Below are 7,057 nucleotides of genomic sequence, written 5' to 3'. Positions count from 1 at the left end.
CAGCTCTTTAAGTACTGGAATACTGTGATGAGGTTCCCCCTGAACCTTCTCTTTTCCAGGGTGAAAAGACCTAACTCTTTCAGTCTTTCCTCATAGGGCAGGTTCTCCAGCCCTTTGATCATTTTCATGGCTTTCCTCTGTCCCCTATCCAGTCTGTTCACAACTTTTTTGAATTGTGAGGACCAGAACTGAACACAGTACTCCAGATGCAACCTGACAAGTGCTGAGTAGAGTGAGATCAATCACATCTCTATCTTTGCTAGTAATGCCCCTGCATATGCAGCCCAGGATCCAATTTGCCTTTGTTGCTGCAACAATGCACTGCTGACTTGTGTTCAGATTGTTGTATGACAGGACCCCCAGGTCCCTTTCAGCAAAGCTTCTCCCCAACCACACAGATCCTAGCCTGTACTGGGCTCTTTGGTTATGTCATCCCAGGTGCAGGACCTTGAATTTGTCTTTGTTAACCTTCATATAATTCTTGCTTGCCCATTCTTCCAGCCTGTCCAGGTCTCTATGTATTACTGAGGCTCTCCCTTCTGATGTATCCACCTCAACACCCAGTTGTGTTATCAGAAAACTTGGTGTGGGTGCTTTCAATCCCATTATCCATATCATTAATGAAGATGTTGAACAGCATGGGGCCCAGTATTGATCCCTGGGGGACCCTACTTGTGACAGGCTGTCAGCCTGAGTAAAAACCATTGATCACCACCCTCTGAGTGCGGCTTGGTAGCCAATTTCCTACCCACCTTGCAGACCACCCACCCAATCTCTATTTGCCAGTTTGTCTAGGAGAAGGCTGTGAGGAAGTATCAAATGTTTTGCTGAAGTCCAGGAAAACGATATCTACTGCTCTCCCTGTGTTGACAGATGTTATTTTGTTGTAGAAGGTGCTCTTGTCAGTCAGGCATGATTTGCCTTTGGTAAATCCGTGTGTCGCCGATGGAAGGAAGACCCAGACGCTCAATATGAGTGAACAGTGAACTTCAACTTTAATGGATAGCTCAGTCGTCTTTTATCTAGTTTGAACATAATCAACTCATACATATTGCAGAAACTAAGCTCAGGATTGGTTAACACTTCCCGGGCTTTTCAGTCTGGTCCTCCTTCTTTTGGCTACCTGTCCCGCCTTAGGGACTTTCCCGATGGCCCAAGGGCATCGTGTCCTTGAGCCTGATTGGCTCTCAGCCAGCTGCATACGTGCCAAGGCTCATGTGAGTTGAGTACGGTGCTTCACCAGCCCATTGTCTCCCAACTGCTCAACATCCACATGTCCTGCCTCACTTAACGATTCCTCCACAATTCCCCCGTTTTTATTTTGCAGCAACTATAATCAATATAACTATAAGTAGAAAACGAAGTTCCTCTTTGACGAAGAAAAAACCATCCACCCATGTTCCCAAAAACAGATTTAAACCAACCTTCAAACCAACTATCTTGTACTACAATTTTTTGCGTATGATCCCTTAACCATTTCAAACATAATCAACTCATCAACGAAAGGATCAGACGCAGAAGCGAGGAATAGGCAAAATGAACTTTGTCCGGTTTGATTTGCCCAAGTGACTCACATATTGGTTTGAGGATCGATTTTGCTTAGGATGGCACTATTACGTCCAACCGTCATTGTCAAAGATAATGCAACCAAAATCCCTTGTGCCGTTAGATCAGCCATGGTTGCTGTTATTCGTACTTGATGACTTTTCTTCAATGGCTGGTTTAACACATCGACTAGGAACCCAGGTTGGCCCTGTAGGGGAAGAGATACACACATAACCTCGCCCCATATAAATCACATCAGCAGGCCCCAGCCATTGTCCCGTTTTCATATCTCGGTACAGTACTTTCATAATACATTTATTATCGTTTTCAGACTTAATGTAATGACGTGTCGCGGGTGGTTCCTCATCATCTCCAAATACACACAAATGATTGAGAACAAATAAGGTTTTATCCACCCTCTCTCTAATATCTGTAATGTCTTTAAACTTTTCCAAATACTGCTTAACTGTTCCATTAGCTCTTTCTACTATAGCTTGACCAGTTGGTGAATGTGGAATACCAGTTATATGCTTAATGTCCCACAGTTCCATAAATCGCTTAAGTGGCCCACTAACATAGGCTGGACCATTATCTGTCTTTATGGTTTGTGGTACTCCCATTACTGCAAAACAACTGGCAAGATGACGTCGTACATCCCGAACTTTTTCCCCAAGCTGCGGTGTAGCCCAAATCATGTGACTGTAAGTGTCTATCGTTACATGCAGATATCTCAATCTGCCAAATGCTGTGCCATGAGTGACGTCCATTTGCCACACTTCGTTGGTTTTAATCCCTCTCGGGTTTGTTCCGATTCCGATTCCCACACCCGAATTGACTACACGTTGGGCAAGCTTTTACTATCGCCTGCGCATCAGCTCTAGACAGTTTGTAAGCCCGCGCAAGTCCTTTAGCGTTCTGGTGAAAAATAGCATGAGCCTCCCGAGCTCTGCAAAAGGGTGACAGTGGTGCTTCAGTAGCTGTTGCGGCGACTAGTCGGTCCGCTCAAGCGTTGCCTTCTCCCAGGCCTTCTTCCCACTGATGACTCCTTATGTGTATTACTGCGTGCGGTTCACTTCTTTGAGCTATGGCGATCTGTAGACTGATTATTAATTCTGACAGCTGTTCATTTTTTAAGTCTCTTAAGGCTGAGTCTTCTATACGATTTGCTATGCCTACTACATATAAGGAATCGGATACCACATTTAACGGAACATCTCTCCATTTTATAAATGCCCATACTACTGCAAGAAGTTCTAGTGTCTGTAATGAGTCTTTATCTTGGGCTTGTAAAATTTGATGTTTCCAACCATGCTCATCCTTCCAAGTCACTGCAGCAGTTCCAGAACGTTTTCCTGCGTCAGTGAAAACTGTCACTGCATTCTTAAGTGGGATAGACGATCGTTTTGGCTTAGTTATCCATCTCTGGTTTTCCATCCATGTCAGAGCAGTTGATTGTAACGTTTTTGCTACTATAGTAGCGCCATCCTGTAGTAGTGCAGCTTGTAACTCTTCAGAGTTTTGTATATACCATTCCAAATCGCCTGGCTTCATGGGTAACCAGATAATATTTGGAGGAACCCCATCCACTTGCAATATTCGATTCCTCCCCTTCTTTACTAATTCTGCTAATGTTGCAATTTTTTCTTGAATTGTTCGTCGAGGTTGTAACGGAGGAGCTATCCATTCTAATACCACAGTTTCTCCTCCCTTCTCCCCCGTTTTTATTTTTTGCTGTGTTATGGCACCCATCAGGCATTTTGAGCCACATAGAACGGTAAGATCGAGTGGCTTGTCAGATATACGTCGATGCGTGACACTCGTTGTGATCAAAGACGCGATTTGTTGTAGTATTTCTTGTTGTTTTTCTGATAGTGTCACTTTTGAAGCAGGATCAGTTCCTTTTAATAACGGCCGAAGGGGATTTAACAGTTCATTCAGAATCCCGACTACTGGCCTGATCCATTGTAAATCTCCCAGCAGTTTTTGAGCATCATTAAGAGTTTTGATATCCGATTGGATTGTAAGTTTTTGAGGCTGAATGGTGGAATCTGTAATTTTCCAACCCAAAAACTTCCAGGGACTTGTCTCCTGAACCTTTTCCGGTGCAAGTACGAGTCCCATTTGTTTTAAGGTCAGTGTTAAGTCATTTTTCTGTTGTAGAGAAAACGGTTCCTTCTGGGCTAACAAAATATCATCCATGTAATGATAGATTATTGTCTCTGGCCATTTTCGTCGAATCGGTTGCAGAGCTGCGTCAACATAAAGCTGACATAACATAGGTGAATTACGCATTCCCTGGGGTAATACAGTCCATTCAAATCTTTGATCTGGACCTTCACGATTTATTGCCTTTAAACATACTGTGATTTTTTGTCGTGGTCTCTGCTGCATGCCAAGCGTTAATAACGCTATTTTTCCTGTGGAGCCAAATGCTCCGAGTCCTCGGTCCTTATTGACCATTGGTGGTAGAGATGCCGCAAGGTGTGGCAACGGAATTAATGATCTATCTTTGTATTCCGCGGCACATGCATTGGAGGAAACATTGCAGAAACCATAATCTGTATTTCCCCACAATAGTCTCCATCTACAAGTCCAACCAATACCTGCAATCCATTCAAGGCAGCAGACGATCTTCCGATCAATAAAGCTCCCACAGGATCACCATTGACAACAACTGGTCCCATAACTCCTGTTCCTACCCTGGTGGGTTTAGAGTCCAATAGCGTTACATCTACTGCTGTTGCCAAATCCAAGCCGAGACTCCCTCTGGTGGCTGGTCGGAGGTAAACGGTGTCGTTCCGGCCGCTGTGGTAAATGCTGCTTTTTGTGTCGTCGCGGGGCGGTCCTTCCCGCTGCACCATACCAACAGATGACACCACACTGATCTCGTTTTGCACTCTCGTTTCCTATGTCCGGTGATCCCACAGCGAAAACAACGCGGTTGCAGTGAAGACCCTCGGCCAGTAGGACGGCCTCCGGGCATTTGCAAAGGATCAAGGGCAGCGAGTACTTGATTCTGCGATTGCTGTGCAGTCTCTCTGAATACCTGTGCCTGTTCTTTCATGCTATTCCCTAGTTGTTTTATTACATCTACCAACATAGCCTGCGGACCCACGGGTACCTGAGCCATCCTTTCTAAACCCTCCTCAATTGTCCAAGTTCCCGGTAACGTAGCTAATATACTACGAGTTGAAGGGTTGCAGTTTTGAATTGCACACTGCTTTAGAATAGTGCCCTTTAGATAATCAGGTACCCCAGCCGCTTGTATTGCGTTTGCTACTCGATCAATAAACAACCCAAATGGTTCCTCCCTTCCTTGCTTGATGCCCATATAGGATGGTATCCCCCCTGGCTCTCTAATTTGGTCCAAGGCTCTTCGAGCCAATCTCATTGATTCTTTAGGTTTGTCTGGACCCAGCAACGCTTGTGTCTCTAATCTATAATATGGTCCGAGTCCCATCAGTTCCTCCAACGTGACACCATACAACGGATCTCCAGGTGCCCTTATCACAGCTACTGCCTCTTGACAAACACTTTGCCGATGCGCATTAAAAAGAAGCTGTTGATGTTGTGTTAGGATCAGCTTCATTATACCACGTATGTCCCCGGGGAGCAATATATTAGTTCCCCAAATATAATCTAACATTTGCCGAGTAGGTTCCCCCTTTAAACCAGAATCATTTACTGTAGATCGTAATTGAGTTAGTAGTTTCCAGTATAAATTTGTCATATTAATGGTCACATTCCCCTGTGCATCTGGTGGCGAGTATACTACCGGAAAAGCTTGTGTTAACTGTGCTGCCGTTTCATAATTCCCTTCACGCAGTGCCTCATTTGCTATTTGCCTTCATCGCTCCTTTCCAAGGCCAATAGGGCCTGGGTCAAAAGGCACGTTCAGGTCAACAGGGGGCGTAACAGCAAAGGCCTTCGATGGCTGCAGACCTTCTCTTCCCTGCGCCCCCGTTGTGAAGGGATTTATATTTGATAGAAATGAGTTAGCACTGGTCCTTTCACTTGCTCCTTTCTCACTTTCTATTGGAGCAGTTGGAGCTGTTGGTAGTGAGAGCTCCTCCTCTGCTACAGAGGACATTGTCACAGGCACCCCCGAAATTCCCGAGGCCCCCTGTGTAATAGTAAAAGTTCTAACGGAAGGTGGCAACGGGCAATCTATTCCTTCCATATTTATTTGCTGTGGATTAACATTATTAACCCTTCTTGGTGGTCCTAACCACTCTGTTGCAGCAGCGGCAACTCTTTGTTCATCTTTATGTGTGGCTAATGCATTAGCCACTGCTCTCCATGGCCTCATCAAATCTCCCAGTAAACTTAACATCGTTCCTAACATCATCAAACAATTTCTTTCCAAATTTACGCCACTCTGTTTGTTCAAAAAACTGTATCAGGATTTGTAAAACAACCCTTAGCTAGCCCGTATACTAATAACCCTGGCAAATCTTTTTCTACAATCTATATCTAAAATGCTCCGCTTTTCTAAAAAGCATTTGAGCAAATAATACGCCGCTTATCTTTTCATACCTTTATATACGTCGATTGCAGCCTTTGCAAAGACCTCGGCGGCGCTTTTCCGGCGGGACCCTAAATAGGCTCATCCCGGGTGCGGGGACTCCCTTCCACCTTCCGAGCTGCAGATCTCGGCGACGCGCGACCGGCGGGATCCACTCCCGGGTGCGGGGGACTCCACGTCCTTTTCACCTTCCCGGCGCGGGTGCAGGGATTCTTGTCCTTTTCACCTCCTGGGCTGCGTTGCAGGACCGGCTTCTCCTTTATTCCGTCCAACCGTGGCCCTGGATCACTGCCAGCAGTGTCCAAATCCCGTTCAGACCGGTCCCTGTTCGGGCGCCAATTTGTTGCCGACGGAAGGAAGACCCAGACGCTCAATATGAGTGAACAGTGAACTTCAACTTTAATGGATAGCTCAGTCGTCTTTTATCTAGTTTGAACATAATCAACTCATACATATTGCAGAAACTAAGCTCAGGATTGGTTAACACTTCCCGGGCTTTTCAGTCTGGTCCTCCTTCTTTTGGCTACCTGTCCCGCCTTAGGGACTTTCCCGATGGCCCAAGGGCATCGTGTCCTTGAGCCTGATTGGCTCTCAGCCAGCTGCATACGTGCCAAGGCTCATGTGAGTTGAGTACGGTGCTTCACCAGCCCATTGTCTCCCAACTGCTCAACATCCACATGTCCTGCCTCACTTAACGATTCCTCCACATCCGTGTTAGCTTTTCCTAATCACCTGCTTCATTTGGTTTGTAATAGTTTCTAGGAGGACTCAATCCATTACTTTCCCAGGGATTCAAGGAAGACTAACGGGTCTGTAGTTTCCTGGGTCCTCTTTCGGGCCCTTCTTGTAGATGGGTATGATGTTTGGCCTCTTCCAGTCATCAGCAATATCCCCTGATCTCCACAACTTTTCAAAGATTATAGACAGTGGTCTTGCAACAATGTCAGTCAGTTCTCTTTACATCCTGGGGTGGATTCCATCTAGGCC

At 45.6% G+C, this 7,057-nt stretch overlaps 1 long non-coding RNA gene across 1 annotated transcript; it reads right to left on the bottom strand.

The window, feature by feature from the left end:
* Positions 1–972: 972 nt before the first annotated feature.
* Positions 973–6,764, bottom strand: LOC140000580 (uncharacterized). Its single transcript, XR_011805625.1, has 2 exons — positions 6,082–6,764; positions 973–1,753 (listed from the first exon to the last, which is right to left on the bottom strand). It is a non-coding gene; the product is annotated as an uncharacterized lncRNA (long non-coding RNA).
* Between the last annotated feature and the right edge of the window lie 293 nt (positions 6,765–7,057).

Source organism: Anas platyrhynchos, chromosome W, assembly GCF_047663525.1.
Source record: "Anas platyrhynchos isolate ZD024472 breed Pekin duck chromosome W, IASCAAS_PekinDuck_T2T, whole genome shotgun sequence".
Taxonomy (NCBI): Eukaryota; Metazoa; Chordata; class Aves; order Anseriformes; family Anatidae; genus Anas; species Anas platyrhynchos.
Note: the sequence above shows the minus strand (reverse complement) of the source record. Positions and strands in the feature narration are given on the sequence as shown.